Here is a 22,543-nt window from a genome sequence, read left to right on the forward strand (position 1 = left end):
AATATATAGTCATGATAAATAAATCATCAGTACATGGTAATAGATAAATAAGTGGTCAACATAATAAATAAGTAGTATAAGTAGTAGTGATAAGTCTTGATGAGGTCCTAGGTGCAGAACTCCAGTTGAGTATGGTGAAGAAACTGTCCTTGAGTCTGTTGGTCTTGGCTGTTATGGGTCTGTAGCGCCTTCCAGAGGGCAGCAGTTTGAAGTCCTGGAAGCTGGGATGTATTGTCTTTTATTATTATTATGTTCTCTGCCCTTCTAAGGCACCGGGATTTGTACATGCTGGACAGGGTAGATAGGGGGAGTTGATGTTCTGTTGGGCTGTGTTGATCACACTCTGCAGTCTTTTCCTGTTGGCTTCTGTGCAGCGTGAGTGCCACAGTGACACAGCATAGGTCAGAAAGCTCTCAATGGTAGACCGCTAGAAGGTTGGTGTTTAGAATGGAGGAGCGCCGGGCCGCTGCTCGTTGGTCGCCGCGTCCTCGCAGCTCTTTGGTGAAGATTTGCATGTTAAACACAAGCGATGACGTGGCGCTTTTAAGCCGGGATCTGTCGCAATAAGCGAAACGGAGACCGATCTGCGTTGTCTGCCGCTCATTTGCCTAATAGGATTTCCGCCCTCGTTTGCCAGCATCGGTACGACGGCGCGCACCGTCAGGCGAGAAGCCCCTGGTGTCGGGGTTACGCGTGACGGCCAACGCGTTTGCGTCGCGGCGGCGTTTGCGTGGGCGTCTCAGTGATTGCATCAAATGCATGGCCTGGGGTGTTTTGTATTCTACACAATCAAAATCTATTACCCTCCGTAGGCTTCAGACCACGTGTCAAAGTGGCGGCCCGGGGGCCAAATCTGGCCCGCCGTATCCTTTTGTGTGGCCCGTGAAAGTAAATCATGAGGGCCGACTTTGTTTTAGGATCAAATTAAAATGAAGAGTATACATGTATATAAAATTTCCTGATTTCCCCCCTTTTAAATCAATAATTGTAATTTTTTAATCCATTTTTTCCGTTTTTAGTTCAAAAATCATTTTGTAAAATCTAAAAATATAATTTAAAAAAAGCTAAAATAAACATTGTTTTAGATCTATAAAAAACTGAATATTCAGGGATTTTAATCTAGTTCTTTTAATCCATTTAGGAAAAGAAAATCTAAATATTATATCTAAAATGGTCCGGCCCACGTGAAATCAAGTTGACGTTAAAGCGGCCCGCGAACCAACCCGAGTCTGACACCCTTGCTTTAGACCGTGAATAGATGGCAGTCTGAAAATAGTACTATACACATATGTAGGACAGGGCGCGCTGCGCTAAAACAAATGTCGTCGTTTTAAAAATGTGCTAATCTGACGGCGGCAGTCGCATCTTGACGCCCACTCGGCCCGAGGGGCCCACAAAACCCAGAGCGTGCTTGCGTGCTTTTCAATGACGAAAGCCCTTCAGACAACAGATTGTCATCCAAAACCTAGCAAGTAAGGAAGATACTTGCAGTACCTCGATGGCTGAAAAAAAAAACAGCTCACTGCCGTCGCTCTCCTTCGACGGGGAACTGCCTTTTTTCTGTCTTCCGGGAACAGCTTGGAAACGACTAGTAATGTCTTTGGAATTGCCGAGACGCTCTTTTGATAGCATCTGTGCTGGCGATCAGCCCGCGATGTCGATTTGTCTCATGAACGCGACCAGGGTTTCTTCTTTAAGCTCCTTGGTTGGCGAGAACTGCGAAAGTTTCCTATTCCTTTTCAGGGAATTAACTTCATTCTATCAGTGTACAGTGAGGATGCTATCTATCTAGGATGGTTTTTTTGGAGGGGGGGGTGTTTCCTCTTTTGAGGATTATCCTTATCAGCGGGTGCTCGGTAGAAGCGTGCAATGTAAAGTCAGCGGAGATGACACAAGACGTATTAAGATGAAAGTTAATAAGCCAGGCAGCTTCAGAAAAAAAGGAAAATCTTGCCTTTTGCTTGGGAAACTTGTACAGTAAGAAGAGATGGATGTATACAAAGACGTGTTTTGAAAGGGATTTTTTCCATGTTAATTGAAGCCCTTTTTTGACCTCCGTTTGTACTTAGTGTTTATTTCTCAAGCATTTCATGGAGGACTTCGGTTGGAAGCCAAAAGTCTTTCCCACGGTCTTGTCCGCCCGCCATCTCATCTCGACGCCGATCTTTCCGATTGCTTCCGTATACAGAAGTCATCTATAAGTACCCTAAAATGAAAATGAATAAAAAGGCCTACCATTGACAACAATACATGTCCATTTCACTTAAACTCGAATTAAATCTATTGTCGCTTCAGGAGCGTCAAGGCGCTCGCCCGAGTAGATAAGAAAGTTCCAAGTGTGCGAAAACGCCGGCCCGTTCTCGTAAAAACGTCCAAAACCGCGAAACGCCGCATTAAACTCGGCGAACCTGTTAGCAGTCCATTCCGCGCCGGCACTAAATGAAAGTTTAATCAAGTTCTCTGATGAGAAACAGAAGATCTTTACGTTTAGGCGCAGGCAAAGTGCTGACCGCGCCGGCGTTAATGTGTACAATTACCTGAGCGTGCACGCGCCCCAATGAGAGCGATTTAATTGAATTGTTGCGTTTACGACGGCGAACGTCGAGGGTTTCGGTCTTGTAGCGCAAAACAGGATTCTTCATGGAAGGGAGGGCCAGACCGGATCGAACTGGGATGCAGACAGGATGTTGTTAGAAAAAAAAAGAAAAAAAAAAAGGCAAAAATGATGTATTTTTAATATTTGATGCTGGCAAAAGTGTGCCTCTTCTTTTAAGTAACATTTGCGATGACAAGGATGAATAATCTAGGAAGTTGAAACGGGAACACCCCGAATAGTTCAAAGAATCAAAAGCGTACTTTCTGCCATCGTTTTTATTATTATTCTTTATAAAAGTAGGCCAGATATGAGGGAGGATGAAGCTTTGGTATGGCGTCTCATGAGAAGGCCTCCTTTCAAAATTAGCCTTACCATAAAATAAATATCCTAGCGTGCAGTAAGCATTATCTATTTTTTTTCTCTTCCAACTAAAAGCCTGCATGAACTAATATAACATTAAAAAATAATAAATGGGGGATTTGTCAGAGCAGAAAGTCTATCTAGAAATTAAATCTTTTGTTAACCTTGACTGTATTTCTTTATTAATTAATGCTTACATGATCTTTGATCATTATTATAAATGACACGGAGCTAGCTTCCTACTGCTAAATATCTTGAATTATTCTTTTTTTTACATTTTAATTTGAACTAAACACAAATAGGGGCAAAATGACCGTATTGTTCCCTCTGTTAGGCGCAGAGAAAAGATTGCAATGCGCCTTATAATCCAATGCGCCTTGTGTATGTATCAATATCCGTTAATCATGTTATGATATTCCCTTGTGTGTAACACATCCATCAACTAACACTATTATTGATATAATGCACCTTATATGTGAAACCAATTTTAAAATAGGTCATTCATTGAGGCAACTACAGTGGTACCTCGAGATATGAGCTTAATTTGTTCCGGGACTGAGCTCGTATGTCGATTTTCTCGTAACTCATAAGAACGTTTTTAGATTTTACTAAATAATTTTTGAACTAAAAACACAGAAAAAAATAAAAATTCACAATGATTGATTTAAAAGGGGGAAAATCAGGAAATTTAATAAACATCTATACTCTTCATTTTAATTTGATCCTAAAACAGAAAGTCGGCACTCATGATTTACTTTCCCGGGCCACACAAAATGATGCGGCGGGCCAGATTTGGCCCCCCGGGCCACTACTTTGACACATGTTCTAAGGTTTCCGCCCTTGTCGTCTGTGATAAATAAGAATGAGATATTTGCAAAGCACCACTTTTGGATTGGACATCTATTTCTCAACATTCTTTTCCATTTTTGTGTCACTTTTTCTGGACCTTCCCTGTGATAAAAATATGTACTTGATATGGATTTCAGTTTGGCCCCTTTCCAATTTACAGCAAACACTTACCTTGAGTCTCCCTCTCCATCCCTACGGATGAGATAAGATGGCGAGAACTCGTGGGAGGTGGACGGCCCGTAAGAGGAGTTGTTACATCTCGCCGCGATGTTGCCTTAGATCAGACGGGAGGAGTGGGAGGGGGAAAAAAAGGGAGGTTAAGTGCTTGGCGTTCTGGCGCTTTTGGCATCCCTCCGTCCATCTCTCGCTTTCTTTCTCTGGCGCCTTTCCTACGCCGTTCCAAGCACGAACGCGGGTAGAACCCGAGCAGAAGGTCTTGAAAATCTATAAAGGTCTGGCTGTCTTGACAGGAAGCGTGTTTGAAAATAGAACAGAACTGGAGATGGCGCATCCTGACCATGCATTATTTACACGCGTTAGCCTTTTTAAACGGCGCTTATCGACAACGGTGAGCCGTCCGTGGATGGGCTCGGGCCAGAATGAGACGATCATCTGCCGAGTGTCTGCGAGACGAGAGAGGTGACAGGTCCATGCGGCATATCGTTTATCACGCGTCTTTGATTCGTTCAGGGCGCAGTATTTTCCACCTGGCGCGGCGGCTACTTTGACGGTACCGAGGAAGGGTGCGTATTGCTTCGTATCTGGCTGTACGATTATGGTCGTGATTCTATTCCGATGAATCCCCACGCCACATGATTTTTCTCAATGGACATACAAGCGCATTTAGTACAGTGGTACCTCGACATACAATCTTAATCCGTTCCGGGACTGAGATCGTATGTCGAGCTTTTCGTAACTCGAGCGAACGTTTCCCATTGAAATGAACTAAAAACAAATTAATTTGTTCCAACCCTCTGAAAAAACTTTCCACGACAACGCACTCGTAACGAAACAAACAAATTCAAATGAACTTGGATTAATATATACAGACACACTCAAAGATACGTTTAATGTAACTTTACACAAAACTGAATTCTAATTTTGTTTTAATTTGTTTCACCTTCGTTCTGGGCGGGTTAGTTGATTGCCACGCCTCCACCCTCACGTTCGCTATCGATGGGCTGTTTGCTGTTGTATTCCCTTCAAAATATTCCCAAAATGATGCACACAAATGTCCTCACAATAGGATAACGCACGACCACTTGCCAACGAGAAATAGTCTTTAAAGAACGATTGCGGGAGCTCCTTTCCTTAGAAAGAATAACAGGAAATGCAATAGCTCAGCTTACCCACGTATTGATTGTGGGTAATGAAGTTTTATTCTGAGAAAGGGTGCCATTGGCTATCGGTGTTGTGTGCACAAGTATACTTCATTACCCAGAAAGCCCTTTTTTTGCCTGCGCATGCGCGTTGTGCGTTTTCTGGTCCATGTGTAGGCCAAAGAAACCGTTCAGTGCTCGTAGATATCTGTTATACACGAAAGAGATGCGGCAAGACAGTGCCATGGCCACCTGGCTTGGTTGCATCTCGAAATTTTGATCGTATCTAGGGCGAATTATCCGATCGAGATTTTCGTCGTAACACGAGCATGTCGTAGGTAGAGCCGATCGTAGGTCGAGGTACCACTTTATATCGATGTTGTTCTGAAAGCTGCTTCAGCACTAAAGTAAACTTTTTTGTTCTATTATAACATTTTCTCCGTTTATAGTGCTGTTCTAAATATGAAAAAAAACATCTTAAATGATGTATAGCGCTCAACAATGAAAGGTTATGTCTAAAGATTAGCTTCAGCATTCCAGAAATAGCAAGCAGCCAGCACAGAATGTACTTATTTAAGTGAAATAGAAAGGCTTTTAAATAAGATTTATTAGCTCCTTGGAGATATGCAGAATTCCAATGCATATTCAACAATTTTTGTGCTTAACTTCAAAACATTTGCATCAACTTATTTTGAAACTTAAATGTTAGCACCATTTTTATTCTGCCTTTTTATGAGACGCCATTAAGTCGTGAAAAAAAGGGACCTTGAAAATAGTGGCTTCATTCAGATTCCATTTTTTTTGTTGTTGTTTTCTTTTCTTTGCTTTCTCACATTGTCGGATCTTCTTCCCGTGATGGCAAAAAAAGCCCCCTCACCCCGTTTTCCCAATCTGACCTCCCCGCCCCCATGTTCGCAACAGCTTTGGTGCAGCGGCGTTCCCATGTATATTTAATGGCCACGCCCGCCGCGCTGGAATCCCTTTCTTGAATAATGCAGCGACGATGAGTGAGACAAAAGAGAGCGAGGCCACGTCGAGTGCCAGGGAAAGGATAGGAGAGGATAGGAAGCCCGCCACGGGGAGATGCGGCCATGAAAGAGAATCGCCGATGCGGGCGTGGGAGCCATCGCGGCGAGGTGGGGAGCAGAGTGAGACCTCAACATCTGCACTGGCGCCCCTTTTTTCTCGCTCTTCATCTCACCTGCCGTCAAGCTTTCAAGCCTTCCGATCTTACATACGCTCACTCATGATTTGTGTATACGTTTATATTTAGACTCTCATATACAGTGGTACCTCGACATACGATCTTAATCCGTTCCGGGACTGAGATCGTATGTTGAGCTTTTCGTAACTCGAGCGAACGTTTCCCATTGAAATGAATTAAAAACAAATTAATTTGTTCCAACCCTCTGAAAAAACACCAAAAACAGGATATTGGACTGGAAAAAATGTTTTATTTCTTCTAATTCGCCATCTATTAACAGTGTAACACATAACTAGTGGTTTAATAGTAATAAAATATGTTTAATAGAAGTAAAATTAGACGCATTTACCAGAGGGTAGAGGGGGACTTTATCCATGGCAACGCACTCGTAACCGAACAAACTAATTTAAATTAACTAGGGTTAATATATACAGATACACTCAAACATACATTTAATGTAACTTTACACAAAACTGAATTCTAATTTTGTTTGAATCTTTTTTACCTTTATTCTTCGGGTTGACTCCACCCGGACGTTCAGCCGGAGTCTTCAAAACGAACGCATCAAGAGTTGTTTGTTTTTGCTTTCCCTTCAAAATATTTCGAAAATGACGCGCACAAATGTCATCACAATACGATAATGCGCGACCACTTGCCAGCTTGTCAGGGTGCCTCTTTTCTACAAAATCCGAAAACTCTTGTCCTTAAAATGTGCTTTGGCTACAGTGCAGTCGTATTTACACTATATTGTGTTTTATGGTGAGGAGTTGTATTATTGCAGTATTTGGCAGTGCCGAGTTTTATTTGTCTCTATGTATATATTGTCCAATACATATAAACACACTTGTGTTATTGCACAGTGGAGCATTGAAATGGTCTCGACGGTACTTTATCTGTCGGATGCAATTGAAACGGGAGTGACGATAACTTTCCGATTTCCAGTCCAGCTGATGATTTATCGGAATATGTAGCCCAAAATAAATGTGTTTACTCAAATGTGAGAAAAGTTTTTGGGTGCGTTTCTATAAGTCACCTCTGGAGTTTATGGTGACTCATACTTCTTGCCACACTTGGCGTCAATCCGTTTATTTTTTAAGTTTGGCTCCAAGAGATGATTAATTTGAGTGCTTTGGTGACAAAAGAAAGCCCAAAGCATCTGTGTTTTAGTGTTTATTTATATGTTAAATCTGGTCGGGTGACATTTAGAATGGCTTTGATGTAGAATGGAGGAAGGCTTGCATGATTTGGGCTTTGATTTGGCCAAATTGCTTGGCATATCTTTTTGGAATTGTGATGACAGTTATGTTGGCGAGCGACACGCTTTGTTTGACATAGATATATTTAGTGTTGCCCTGTGTTGGGGGATGCAATTTATTGCAGCGTTTTGAGTCTGTTTTGCTTGTTTTAATAACAAATCAAATCAGAAATGAAAATAACATCCAGGCCACATGTGTCAAAGTGGCGGCCCGGGGGCCAAATCTGGCCCGCCACATTTTTTTGTGTGGCCCGGGAAAGTAAATCATGAGTGCCCAATTTCTGTTTTAGGATCAAATTAAAATGAAGAGTTTAGATGTATATTATATTTCCTGATTTTCCCCCCTTTTAAATCAATAATTGTCATTTTTTAATCAATTTTTTTCTGTGTTTTTATTTAAACAATCATTCTGAAAAATCTTAAAATATACAAAAAAAAAGGTAAAATAAACATTGTTTTAGATCTATAAAAACTGAATATTCAGGTCTTTTAAACCAGTTCTATTAATCCATTTATAAGAAAACAAATCTAAATATTATATCTAAAATGGTCCGGCCCGCGAACCAACCCGAGTCTGACACCCTAGATTCTAGGCCTTAAAAGTAGTGCCTTGGTTGTTGTTTTTCGGTGTCAGATTTTGCTCCCTCATGAGTTTTTTTGGCACTGAAGCTTTTTCTTGGACAGACACGTCTATCCATTTTAGACACATTGTCAAATCTTGCTGCCACTTTTTTTGCTATAGCCGTGTCCATTCTAGTTGTGAGCATCTCATCTTGCTAAATTTACCCGGCCAATAAATGTGACAGGTGCAGAGAAGCGAAAAGTAGCCATTTCTGACGGGGAGCGAAATAGGACGGAACACAACGGCGCCATCTTGTCAAGGCTCGCTCACCTGAGGTGGTGCGCTTGGTTTTGAATCAACAGCTTTAAATTGTGATGAATGAACATCCCCTGCTAGCACTTGAAATTAACTTGGCTCAATTTGCATACCTCGTTTGTTCATTTGAATTTGAAATGGCTGCCGGTGGCAGCTGTACGTGATTTTGTGTGTTTTTTATTTATTTATTTATTTTAGCCTTGTCGTTCCTCGACACCTCCACCCCAAACAATCTCCCATCCAAATGTCATCTCTGTCAGCAGCTATTCCAATTGTTCTATCGGTTTGCCACGACACTCGAGATCCCTCGCAGCCAATTTCACGTATTTGCATTATTCAGTGGCGGGCCGTCAGGGCTTTCAAGGCCTTCTCTGCTGGCCTAAGAAATATCTGAATCATATATTATATTTTGTCCATCAATACTTATTAAATAATTCCAAATTGTCTGTTATTCTTCCTTTCATTGCTTTTCCCCCTGGTTGCACTGCTTCCAGATTTGTGTTTTCATATTGAAGCATTTAACCAATCACATTTTAGCCATTATTTGTTGCCAGGGTCAGAAATCTGCCTCAAGGCCTTCACAATCAGTTCTGCGGGCTCTGCTGCATTAAACAAGCGTCGATAAGACTGTTGCTTTAACCAATCAGATTTCGAGTTGGCAACACCACAATGCCTTCTTGCAGGCATAGGGATACGTCATTGCCTTCTCGCAGGCGTAGGGATACGTCATCGCTTTCACCAACTATGATTGGCTAGTGATAGAGTGAAATAGCCAGAGCTACCAAACTGTACTTGGAGCGAGCTGCACAAGCAAATATATTGTTGTGTTGATTTAAAGCCATTTTCAAGACGGACTATGCCAGAAATACGACAGGATAGGCTCGACTTTCAGCATTAGCTTTGATGGCGATAGAAAATGAAGAAAGAAAGGAGGACGGATATTGTGTACAGTTAAAACGGATTTTTGGTGAGTAGAATATGGCTATATTCTGAAAGAATATTTCAATTGTGGGCCCGGTTCTGATATCTGAAAAGCTCCAGTGTTTGTATTTAAGCTCCAGTGTTTGTATTTAATCACTAAATGCTGCTAGGAAGTGGACTTTACCCCATTTTAGTGCAATTTTTGCCGGTTCGCCATTGACGTCCATCGTTGTCTTTTCCCTGAAAAATCACCCCCCTGGCCCGGCGGTAATGTCTGAAAAGCTCCAGTATTTGTATTTAACCATTAAATTCTGTTTGGAAGTGGATTTTACCCGTTGAAGGCGCTACGAGAAAATGCACAGACCGCCACTGGCATTATTGTATTAAAATTGTACATAGTTTCGAAGCAAAACACTTGATTTTGCCTTTCTTTTTTTTAGCGTTTACCACTTCAATTTGATATGACAGTTAGCGGATTGCCATCACCTGTTGACAAAAAGGCCGACGAAAGGCATTTTGGGATGCCTTCTGCGTGGCCGCCAGCACCGCCGCTGGTATCCATTTTAAAAAGAAAAAAAAAGCAGCTTTGTAACAAGTCGTAAATCTCCGGGAGCGCATTTTACTCGGCATCTCAGCGGGGATTTAACGGCTGAGACGAGAAGAGTCCTTCCCTCCCCTCACTGAGCGCCGTCCAAGTGGAGCTGGACGCCCGCCAGACGTTGGCGGGCCAAAACGCTTCGTTTTGTACGTACGTACGTCCGCACGTGCTCAATTGATGGAATCTGACGGAGATTGCATAGGATCATTGGACACAAATTGAATTTGTTGACTCCTATTAGATGGAGCCATTTCATTTTTGTTTTTTTTATGCAGTCGTTTGGGTTCATTGGCAATCTTTTCCTTCCTTCATCTGAGGAATGAAGTCATCCTGAGTTTTAAGTCGCTCATTGTTGGGAATATTCTTGCCCAAACATTTTTATTTTGAATTCCTTGGCAAATAAATGAGAGTCATCTCCCTCAGCCAAGTATTTCATGTTTCCTTCACATTGCAGCCAACTCTTGTGTGACAATTTCCAACTTGATTTATTTATTTTGAATTCTCAGCGGCTTATTTCAGTGCGTTAAAAGCAGCCTTGACACACACACTCTCAGGTGAAGATGTGATGGAAATAAATGCCGGGTATTTCAAGGTGCGGCTTAATGTCAGTTTATTTGGGTAAGAACAAGAAGAAATGACAGAGCATGGCACCTAACCGTCAAAATAACCAGTGAGAAAAAAATCACTTACTTGAATTAAACGCTATGACGTAGAGCACGTGTCAAAGTGGCGCCCCGGGGGCCAAATACGGCCCGCCGCATCATTTTGTGTGGCCCGGGAAAGTAAATCATGAGTGCCGACTTTCTGTTTTAGGATCAAATTTAAATGAAGAGTATAGATGTATATTAAATTTCATGATTTTGCCCCTTTTAAATCAATAATTGTAAATGTTTAATCATTTTTTTCTGTGTTTTTAGTTCAAAAATCATTTTGTAAAATCTAAAAATATATTTAAATAAGCTAAAATAAACAACGTTTATTTTTGGCCCAAAAAGTGAACTTGCTCGCCGCCATGCGGGGCAGATCAGACCCCTTAGCGTTCCACTTCCGGTCCCTGGACCGTACGTTGGACACCGAATGCTGGTGTACCAAAGTGAAGGGTCGCTTTTAATTGCCTTGAACCTCAAGCGCTGCGCCCACAACATCACGCCGCTATCGGGAAGTCAGCGGTGAATAATGTCCGCCATTAGGGCCGGCAGCCGGCGAATAAAAATGTCTGTGTCAGCGAGATTGTCTTTGTGGAGGTAGAGTACACACACCAAGAGCCAGTTTATAGGGCGAGGGAAAAGGAGATAGCTTTGCTTTGCACCTGCCAGCTGGACATGGCCAATGAGTTCCAAGCACGAAACGGCAACTAAAGCCGAAGCCTGTTTAGGCCCCACCTCCCCGTACGCCACAGGTGTCAAAGTGGCGGCCCGGGGGCCAAATTTGGCCCGTGGCATCATTTTGTGTGGCCCAGGAAAGTAAATCATGAGTGCCGACTTTCTGTTTTAGGATCAAATTAAAATGAAGAGTATAGATGTATATAAAATTTCCTGATTTTCCCCCTTTTAATCAATAATTGTCATTTTTTAATCCATTTTTTTCTCAGTTTTTAGTTCAAAAATCATTTTGTAAAATCTAAAAATATATAAAAAAGCTAAAATAAACATTGTTTTAGATCTATAAAAACTGAATATTTAGGGCTTTTAATCCAGTTATTTTAATCCATTTATAAAAAAAAATATATAAATATTATATCTAAAATGGTCCGGCCCACGTGAAACCAAGTTGACGTTAAAGTGGCCCACAAACCAACCCGAGTCTGACACCCTTGGTATAGATGTATAATAAATTTCCTGATTTTCCCCCTTTTAATCAATAATTTTTTTATCCATTTTGTCTGTTTTTAGTTCAAAAATCATTTTGTAAAATCTAAAAATATATAAAAAAAGCTAAAATATATTTTTTTTAGATCTATAAAAAACTGAATATTTAGGGCTTTTGATCCAGTTCTTATAATCCAATTTAAAAAAATATATCTAAATATTATATCTAAAATGGTCCGGCCCCCATGAAATCGAGTTGATGTTATTGCGGCCCGCGAACCAACCCGAGTTTGACACCCTTGCCGTACGCTCATCGATTGGCTTTGGTATTTCTACGTGATTGGTCGTTACGCCTGTCACTCCATCAGGCTATAAACTGCCAAAATTTGGCAGGACCGCCAGCTACTCTGCCAGCTTGGTGCCCAAGAGAGAGAGAGAAGAGTTCCTGTTTGGAGCTACCCTGTAATCTGCTGCTGTTGCCCGTAGGCTAAATTGTTGAACATCATGTTCGACGATCATTCCGCCTGAGTCGCTGTATGCTAACATTTCATTTATGCCTTTGTGCGTGGCCGTTTAGTAGCGAGTTGTCTAAAAACAAAGAGAGGAAATGAGAGCTTCTTTAAAGTTGCTCTTTTGCTTGACTTCCCAATGAAGCCGGATCCAATACCAGATTGTTCTCGTCATTTGTAAAGGTTTCAATCACCTTGTCAGGTTTTTTTTCTCCATATCCGTGAAATCAAAACTGTTCATGCCGAGCAACAATATATTTTTTTGTGTCAGGTGATGCATAGTGCGGATGCAGAAGGAAAAATTGGCGCATTCTTGTAGGTGGAGTTGAAATAATAAACCGTCATCAGACCAAGCATTATGATATGACAAACTAGTTTCCAAGACAATAATCCTATTATCCATAAAGTCCTTAAAATGATCAAATTGCTCATACACATTCAGCCTTTTGTTATGTTATGCTAGAAAACAAGATAAACTAAAGACTTTTATTAAAAATACTTGTGTAACCCTCCACTTTTAATAAATCCAATCCAATTTAGCCCATACTGGTAATTCATTTCTGGTGCATTAGTAGCTTCACTCTCAGAAATAGGATGCATATTTGCTATGCGTGGTTTACTGTATATACTTATCACCTTCTCCCTGTATTTGCCTGCGAGGTGTTATGTGGGTTATTTTTGAACCGGCTCGCTTTAACATTTATATGCGTGCGACGGGGGCCCGGTGAAGAGGCCTGAGGGATCCTGATTAATTTATCCACCAATTGGCCATAAACATACCTTGAGGTGGGAATGCACCGCCTGGCAAGAAGAGAAAAGGGAATGAGAGAGCACAATGTGTCAAGTCGAGCTCTTGTCCGATTTTTTTGCTGCAATAGCAGCTTTTTGACACGCCGTGTTGATTTTGGGTGTGTGGACGGTGCATCAGGTTGCACCCAGTTGCCAAAAGCCGCATAGAGCGGTACCTCGACTTAACAATATCCCGCCATACGATATATTCAAGTTACAATAGGTCTCAACGGGAAGATTTTCCACATTCAAATATGCGGAAACTGAAAAAGTCAAACATCCTCTTGTGGTAGCCGCCTGTATTTGATTGTTTTAATTGTTGTCGCAATTGTCGGAATTGTCGTTTCCACGCGGCTTGGCTTGAAAAATGTTTGAATTTCACACGCATTGCATACAAAATTGTTTTGCTTTTATTATTTTGATGGGTAGTATTGAGGATCTTCGAACGCTTCGAATTTAGGGAAAAATCCAAGTTACAAAACCACTTCTGGAACGATATAATTTCATGAGTAGAAGTACTTCTGTAGTTGCGGTATTTCACTGGTCTTAAACTAAAGTGATAGGTTTATTAATTAGTCTTTAATAAAACAGATAGACATCATTTGGCATACTCTAGCTACAAACTTGCAAGGAGAATCACTCCCGACTCGTCCTTGTCCAAGATGATTCTAAAGAGCGGCATCCTCCTCTGTCCATTTAGTCGCGCATAATTCAAAACATCTAAGGTAATCTGATTCAAACAATTGCATAAGCTAACCGAATAACACCATCGAGGTCAAAAACAACTGCAACAATAATCGCATATCAGGTATTCATTAATAACAATTAAGGTCGGAACTAAAAAACAACTCCATTGGAAATTAAACAAACGAGCCTCCATTCGGAAAAAAACAATTCCATATCAAGCGAACCGAGCGTCATAATTCGAGAAACATATGCGAGTAATCCCGGAGGTTGATTGATAGCCATCCGCTGAATCAACAACAATTTAAGCGTTAAGTTAAAATATAGCTTCATTACCTATTAATGAGTAATGAACATATAAGAACATCCCAGAATAACCCCTTTTTTGTGACAAAAAAAGAAACAAAAACAGTGGTGCCTTCGGTTGCTGGTTTTATTGGTGCTCCAAATTGTCATATTCCCTTTTGAATTCAAATCTCCACTGGGATATCCAATCCATGCTAGCAAACTAGACGATATGTTTTGCATCAATTGGCCTCTGGATGCAAATGTTGGCGTCCAGAAAATGACTTTTCGCTGAATCTCCAGGTCGAAGGGAGCTCGTTGCTCGAGTGGAGGCATGAAATGACTTATCTGGAGTTGTCCTGGCTGAAAAACAAAGGCGAGTGGCCTCAATTCTGTAAAATATGTAAACTGATGCAAAATAAAGCCTTTTCGGTTCCTCGCTCTTACGCCTGGCCTGCAGTAATTATAGCTCTCTAATTGGGACTTCAGAGACTCCGAGAGAAAGTTTGTGTCTATGTGTGAATATAATTAGGAAATACCTTATGGGAAAATGGATCTGGTCTCGTCCTCTGCCCCCTCTCTCTTCATGACAACTCTAAAAACGTTTTAAGTCGCGTTAGTCCACCACTAAAAAAACGTATCGCTTTTAATATGTTCAGATAATCAAACTCGTTGCACGATAAAGACAACGAGTCTCGGCTACCGTTTTCCACTGACTCATATGCGGGATTATAATGTATGAAAATGTATAGATATGCCGACTATTTTAACACTATTGAAAGATACCTTGCAGTGAAAAGAATAAATGTACATTACAGTACATACAGTTTGTATGTACATGTGTTGTCCCTTTAAGAAGCTACGTCAGTCAGGGTCTTAACAAGTTCTCCAACAAAACACAATAAAAGTACAGGAAATTTGGAGCTTTTCTTTAGCCTAATAATTACTAGGGCATCAAGTATGACTAAATGATAATTCGCAGTTTGTATTTGGGAATTTGAGCAACAATTTTAAATGGTAATTATCAATAACCTTCCGGGCAACCAAAAGACCGGCGACCAATCGACCGTGTACCGTACTTTTCCCCCTCTATTTAGTACATTTCCTATAAGCAGATTCTCCAAATCAGGCAACTCATTTGCAAAAATGTGATTGGGCCATCCCTAGATTTGCCCATTTCAATAGTAATGGATCTGCGTGAGTCTCCATTTATTTTTGAATACCCTTTGACACCATCCTTCATTCAGTGTGTCAAGTGGGACTCAAATCCCACTCCCCACACTGTCCAGCCTACGAACCACTCACTGAAGTAGGATCTTGTTCATGAGGCTCCATGTGCTCATTCACACCTCCGCCCAGATGCCCGTGTACACGTCTCTCCCACGGGCCTTGAAAAAACCTCCCGAACTCTCCGTCTGTGACACCACTGAGGTCGCAGGCACTCAAAACTATGCGAGAAGGTCCCTCTTGGCCTCCGGCTTTTTAATTCTCTCCTCCTGTCATGGCCGACTGGCACCTTTCGCGGTCGGCTCGCGCACCCCAACCCCGACTTTTGTCTCAGGCAGATAAACTGGAGGTCGCTTTACGATACCCCCACAAATCGCTCCGCTGTCGTTCTCTGGCAAATGTAAAGCGCACGCGCCTGCACATTAGCTCCCGGCTAACGAGTCCTATCAGTTCTTAGTGTTTTCATTACGTATTTATTGTCGCCCCGGACGTTAAAGTTGAGTTTCAGGGGGAGATGAGTGTTTTTTATGAGAAGGTGCCTAAGGATGACGTCGAGAAGATGTTTTAAGGGGATTTTTAAGAAGGTCCTTTTAGCAGTCTAGAACTTTGCCAGTATCAGTGTCCACTCGATTGCTCATTATTTTCTAATCCATTATTTTCTCACCCCATCTTTTCGGCGCCGAGGCTGTTTTTACCGTCAGACCATTCGGCCGTGAACATCACAACATCACCCACGGCAGATGAGCCTCGAAATCCATTTTGCGAGAAGAAGAAAAAAACAAAACGAGGAAAGAAAAGGGGTTTTTTTGCCTCTCTCCATCTAGCAAAGCTACATTTGGGCATTTTCCCTCTCGGATCACCCGTCATATAGATTTTTTGTTTTTGGCAAATGCGATTGCCGGCTCGCCAGCAGCATACGTTTCATTTCCCATTCAGTGCACCCGTGAACGACAGCCGGTTTGTTTTGTGTTCCTTCCGTTTGTCATAGCTAATAAATTCCAAATGGAGGAAGACGGGGGAAGAGGATGCGGTGGGGCGCCTCCATTTGGAAGGGCATTTTAACCTCTTGTGGTTTGCTCAAATCTTTTGGGCCAGATATTATCGTTGGGGTTATTCTGGATAATATTATAGATGTATGCATTTTAATTACTTCTGGATAAGAGTGTCTTTAATTCGAGACTGGGGCAAACTCGAGGTCACCCTCCAGGACAGCTGGCTCCAGCTTGTTGACGTAACACCTCATCGTATCCTCTGCTCCAAGGACTGTTTACTGGGAGATACACCTCGACCCTTTACCCAGATGCAAGTTCGCAATGAAGATCTGCGAAGGACTCTTAAATTGCTTGGACTTGGATTCCGGAGCAGATGGCGATAATCGAATACCTGATATGCAATTATTGTTGCAGTTGTTTTTGACCTCGATGGTGTTATTCGGTTAGCTTATGCAATTGTTTGAATCAGATTACCTTGGATGTTTTGAATTATGAGCGACTAAATGGACAGAGGAGGATGCCGCTCTTCAGAATCCTCTTGAACGGAGGCGAGTTGGGAGTGATTTTCCTTGCAAGTTGTAGCCAGTGTATGTTAAAGATGTCTCCCTGTTTGATTAGAGTATTAATAATAAACCAATCTATTAGCAACAAAAATTGGAGGTTTGTTTGGCTTTCAAAATTCTTGGCCCAAAAAGTAACACCGCTTTGGATCAATACAACAATTCCAGTCGCCTCGCCTTACCCCGTCCAATATTTGGAGCCCGAAATGAATCGGTCACACTTCAGCGTCCTTCTGAATACGGCAGTGCGGTTCTTGGGGAAAGTTTCAACACCTAAAAGTTGACCTTTTCAAATGTCACACCGCTAAAATTCTTTGGATTAGTAATCTATTTTTTTCCCCCATGAACAAAGTTTAATAGATGTTTTTGTGATGTGCGATCGTTCAAAGTGGAGAGAGAGAACCTAAGAAGCAAGAGAATTGATTTAAATTAGGAGTATATAGAGCCAGAGTCATCAGGCATAAATAAACCTGAGCTGTCAAGCCCTCGTCAGACCAAAGCACGGCCCGGGGCCACCAACGCCTCCCACTAATAACATCGGATTAATCCCAAACACACATTTGACAGCGCAGGTTAGCTATAGGCACGTGAAATGAGATCTGCGGGCTTAGCAGCTGTATTGAGCTGATTTGTGTTTGCCTTGTCTTTCTTCAATATTCTTTGCCTCTGCGCTCCACTGATTTGGATTACCGGTCCGACTGGAAACTAAGAAGAACTCGTTAGGGACAGACCAATAACCCTTGTTGCACAGAGTATCATTACTTACATGTGAGCTGGAGTCGAATAGGAAATATTTGCCAAATGTTCGATTCAAACGAATCCTTGATTTTACTACCATCGATGTCTACGGTACACGGTCGATTGGTCGCCGGTCTTTTGGTCGCTGGTCTTTTGGTCGCTGGTCTTTTGGTCGCCCGGAAGGTTATCGATAAATACCATTTAAATTGTTGCTCAAATTCCCTAAATACAAACTGCGAATGCCCGTTGTCGCGGACGGGGCGACCAATCGACCGCACACGGATGTCTACCATCAACAATGGTAGTAAAATCAGGGATTCCCAAAGTGTGGTGTGGAAATCCTATTGCCGTAAAGTTGGATTGAACAGTGCATTTTGGAGGATGGCTTGTTTTGTTTGGGGAGTATTTGAGTATTTGAACCCTTTTTGGGGATGATTATTTTGGATCATTTTCACCATATTCCTGTGTATTTTATTCCAATATTCCTATTTATTGTATTGTAGTATATCATCTCTGCTTCAGTTTTCATGAACACGGAACTTGTGTTTTTGACGGTGGTTAATATTGTAGTACTTTGTTCATCCAATGACTTTGTCTCCAAAGTTGAGAAGGTCTGAGTTAAACGATGCTATGATTAGGACATTTTTGAACATTTAATAGCACCAAACTGAGAGTGATGAGCTCTTTTTTTGGACTGATCTCTAACTGGAGGCATCTAGACCAGGGGTGTCAGACTCGGGTTGGTTCGCGGGCCGCTTTAACGTCAACTAGATTTCATGTGGGCCGGACCATTTTAGATATACTATTTAGATTTTTTGTTTTATAAATGGATTAAAAGAACTGGATTAAAAGCCCTGAATATTCAGTTTTTCTTATATATGTAAAACAATGTTTATTTTAGCTTTTTTTGTATATTTTTAGATTTTACAAAATGATTTTTGAACTAAAAACACAGAAAAAAATTGATTAAAAAATGACAATTATTGATTTAAAAGGGGGAAAATCAGCAAATTTTATATACATCTATACTCTTCATTTTAATTTGATCCTAAAACAGAATGTCGGCAGTCATGATTTACTTTCCCGGGCCACACAAAATGATGCGGTGGGCCAGATTTGGCCCCCGGGCCACCACTTTGACACATGTGATCTAGACCATCTTGCCTACAGTATGACTTGTGAAATACTCTTATTTTCCCAACAATAGACCTGTGTTGAATTGAGTCATGGCCACTCTCGCCTATTCGCTGGCATTGTGCATCAACACGTCCTTTTATTCTCCTTTGCTTTCATCTTGGCCCCTTTAACACTCGCCGCCGCCGCCCGCTCTATCTCGCTATCTCTTTCATTGTTATTATGCCCAAGCCTCCCGTTGTGTATCGCCTTGTTTAAAAAATAATAATAATATTAATAATTGGCTTGGCTGGCGCTTTTTAGGATGCACTTATCTGATGCATATTTATACACGTGTCTCAGTTGGGAGAAAAGCTTTTTGGCGGCCCGTCCGACTGCTTTTCAGATCAAAGACCTGGCGTTTGGGATAGATCGTGACAGTTGTGAAAAGAGGGATCTTATTCGCTGTCAGTCGGAGACGTCTATCTAGGTGTTCTTTGGTATTACTAACTCTGGATTGAAGTGCCTGTCCATCACCACCTCTTACCACATCATATGTCCTCTGAGGCCATTTTGGACTCGAGCAGGTGTACAATTTGCCTTTTATTCCAAATTTGTCCTACCTGACTGGTGAACATGAATTCTGCTGCTTTAGATCTGACAGCCTTCATTTATCTTTGGGGGAAGAATCTAAAAAAAAATATCCCAAATTCCCCCCAAATCACATCACGTTTGTTAAATATAGGATTTTAAATGCTGGATTCAACCTATGTGGTTTGTTTTATTTAAAAATCTCACTGTGTAATGCGATAAGACAAAAGCAAGACTGCAATGTTTATCTAATTCTATTCTGACTAGTTGTACGTTGATAAGATATGGAAAAAGTACCGTATTTTCACGACTATACGGCGCATCGTATTTTTAGCCGCAGTGTCAATAACGAGTGCTATTTCTGTATTTTACACACACAAAGGACGCACCGTTTTTATAGACGCAGCCAGGCATGGCAAAACATACACCAGCTTAAACTTACACGCTACACCCACACGCTAAAAACACGTTCTTAAAAAGGCAACGGAAGCAAAACTGAGTTCGGTTGTACTTTATTTAGCCATTTTACAATGTACTCACGTCATCATCACCCACAAATCCATCAAAGTCCTCATTTTCTGTGTCCGAATTGAACAATTGTCCAAATTAGTCATCGAAAACGCTGAGTTTTATACGTTCGTTCAGGCGGCCACAATCCATTCGCAAATAGTAGCTAGATAGTAGCTCGCGTAACTATTACAAGGCTGTCTTCCATGCTTCGTAAAGTTGTGTTGATGTCGATCGCCAGGCGATATCATATAATATGTAACAATGTGTTGTGGATATTTAGTTTGAAACTTATCGCACAAATGGACAGTTTTCTGTTGGGTCTGATGTCGCCCAGAAAGCACCTATCATGTAGCGCAAGGATTAAAAAAAATAAAAAAAAAACGCCCCGAAAAGCCTATTCTAGTGGGATTTGCTAATTGAAGAGTATCCATTGATTGGCAGGTTATTTGAGATTGCAAGTGCTTGGAAATCTATATGGCCATTGTCGATGTGTGTGTGTGTGTGTGTGTGTGTGTGTGTGTGTGTGTGTGTGTGTAAGAGAGACAGATTTGAAAGATTGTGTCCATTGACAAGAGACAAAGACGGACGCCCATTTGTCTCCATTACTGCAGACTGGTTTCAGCAAAATCATGCAACCTAAAACTACGTTTGGGATTTGGAAAACCAGATGAGAGCTTGATTGATTGGCCATTTTTAGGAAAACCTTGAGGCCACGCATACAAATCCAGTTCTATTCCTTCATCAATCAGAGTCAGGGATCTTAATGATCCATTGATTCATAAAAGCATTTTTCATCTACGGCAATGAAGTCAATATTCCAAAAGGATTTAACTTTGTTCTGCGGCTGAAAATCTCGTATCGAACAGTCGAAGCGAAAAACTTTGGAATGAGTGTACTTTACGGATATAATTTGGAGAGATTAACATGCCGACTTTGATGAATTCCAAAAGTATTTGTGAGTGTGTCACTCACTAAAGTTGCAATTTTTCTGAATAAAAAAGCTCAGAGATGAAATTATAAAGTGAAAAAGAACGGTGTCATTTAATTACCGTATTTTCACAACTATAAGGCGCACATAAAAGTCTTACATTTTCTCCAAAATAGACAGGGCGCCTTATAATCCAGTCCGCTTACATATGGACCAATACTAAAATTGTTATTACGATAAAATAAATCAGTCGATAGGGTACACCATCCTCTACAAATCTAACGACTAGCAAGCAGCCCCCGACTCTACTATTTTCCCTGTAGAAAAAGTACTGCGCAGTGACTGCTGGGATATGTAGTTCTTTTGTCAATACACCCAATGGATTGTGGCCTGGCGATCGACATCAACACAGCTTTACGAAGCATGGAAGACAGCCTTGTCATAGTTACGCGAGCTACTAGCTAGCTACTATTTGCGAATGGATTGTGGCCGCCTGAACGAACGTATAAAACGCAGCGTTTTCGATGACTAATTTGGACAATTGTTCAATTCGGACACAGAAAATGAGGACTTTGATGGATTTGTGGGTGATGATGACGTGAGTACATTGTAAAATGGCTAAATAAAGTACAACCGAACTCAGTTTTGCTTCCGTTGCCTTTTTAAAAACGTGTTTTTAGTGTGTGGGTGTAGCGTGCATGTTTAAGCTGGTATGTTTTGCCATGCCTGGCTGCGTCTATAAAAACGGTGCGTCCTTTGTGTGTTTAAAATACAGAAATAGCAGTCGTTACTGACACTGCGGCTAAAAATACGATGCGCCGTATAGTCGTGAAAATACGGTACCTTCACCGTGACCTGAAACATTTGCCGTTTTCATTCTTTACGTTGACTCCAGTTCATTCCCACCCTTTGAAAAGCCATTAAATCAAACAATTAGCACACATTTGGCCAAGCACTCCATTGGTCCTATCCTTATTTCATGTTCAAATGATGATTAGAAGCATGAAGACTTTCTCTCTGCTAACAGCTCAGGTGGCCAATAATGAAAAGATGGATAATCTGCGCTATAGTCCTCCGGTGTGACATTACAGAATTGCATTAACGTGGTGGAGTAAAAAAAAAGTAGCAAGCTCCATCCTCGGGGGGAAAATAAAGTTAACTTTTCCCCGCGATACATGGCAGCCACTGACATTAACATAGTATACAGGGACTACATTTAATCATATCTTTCAATATTTTTTTTACTTTTTCTTTTTCAACGTGTACCTTTTTAGGACTTGAGTGAAAGCTAGGTCTATTTTGTATCCGTTTTTTTTTCTTGTGTAAGATAATAGTCGCTGGAGGGGACTTCCTTCTTCCTGTTTGGGGCCACAGTGAAACAGTCACAGCGGGGCTTGCACTCGCACACATTTTTAAGTACTAGTAACCACACAAATACACACACACACACACACACGGGAGCTGATAAAAGAGCATCTCTGTCGAAGTATCCGGATGCAAGCGTGTGCGTGAGAAAGGGAGTGGGTGGCGAGCCCCGCTGATGGGAACGAGGGATGTGAACAAATGAGTCGGAGAGGTTGCTGAGAAGCCTCTCGTTCTCGCTTTGCTTCCACAAAAACAAAAAGCCACTTTTGTCCCCGCCATAGGGACGTTAACGCAATTTTTTTATATATTTTTTGCTACTTGGCTGTGAGAAAGGCCCGCGTCACGCGTTTAAGCGTCCTCAAATGATACCGACGTGTTTTTCATTGCTGAACAGAGATAAGGAAGACAAAGTGAGGACTCAAGTGGCAATTACAGTGGTACCTCGACCTACGAGCAGCTCTACCT

General features: G+C 41.4%; 1 protein-coding gene across 2 annotated transcripts in view; it reads left to right on the forward strand.

The window, feature by feature from the left end:
- The window catches only part of grm8a (glutamate receptor, metabotropic 8a), a 140,122-nt gene that overhangs the window by 6,238 nt on the left and 111,341 nt on the right, over positions 1-22,543 (forward strand). The window lies entirely within an intron of this gene.

This window comes from Stigmatopora argus, chromosome 23 (assembly GCF_051989625.1).
Source record: "Stigmatopora argus isolate UIUO_Sarg chromosome 23, RoL_Sarg_1.0, whole genome shotgun sequence".
Classification (NCBI taxonomy): domain Eukaryota; kingdom Metazoa; phylum Chordata; class Actinopteri; order Syngnathiformes; family Syngnathidae; genus Stigmatopora; species Stigmatopora argus.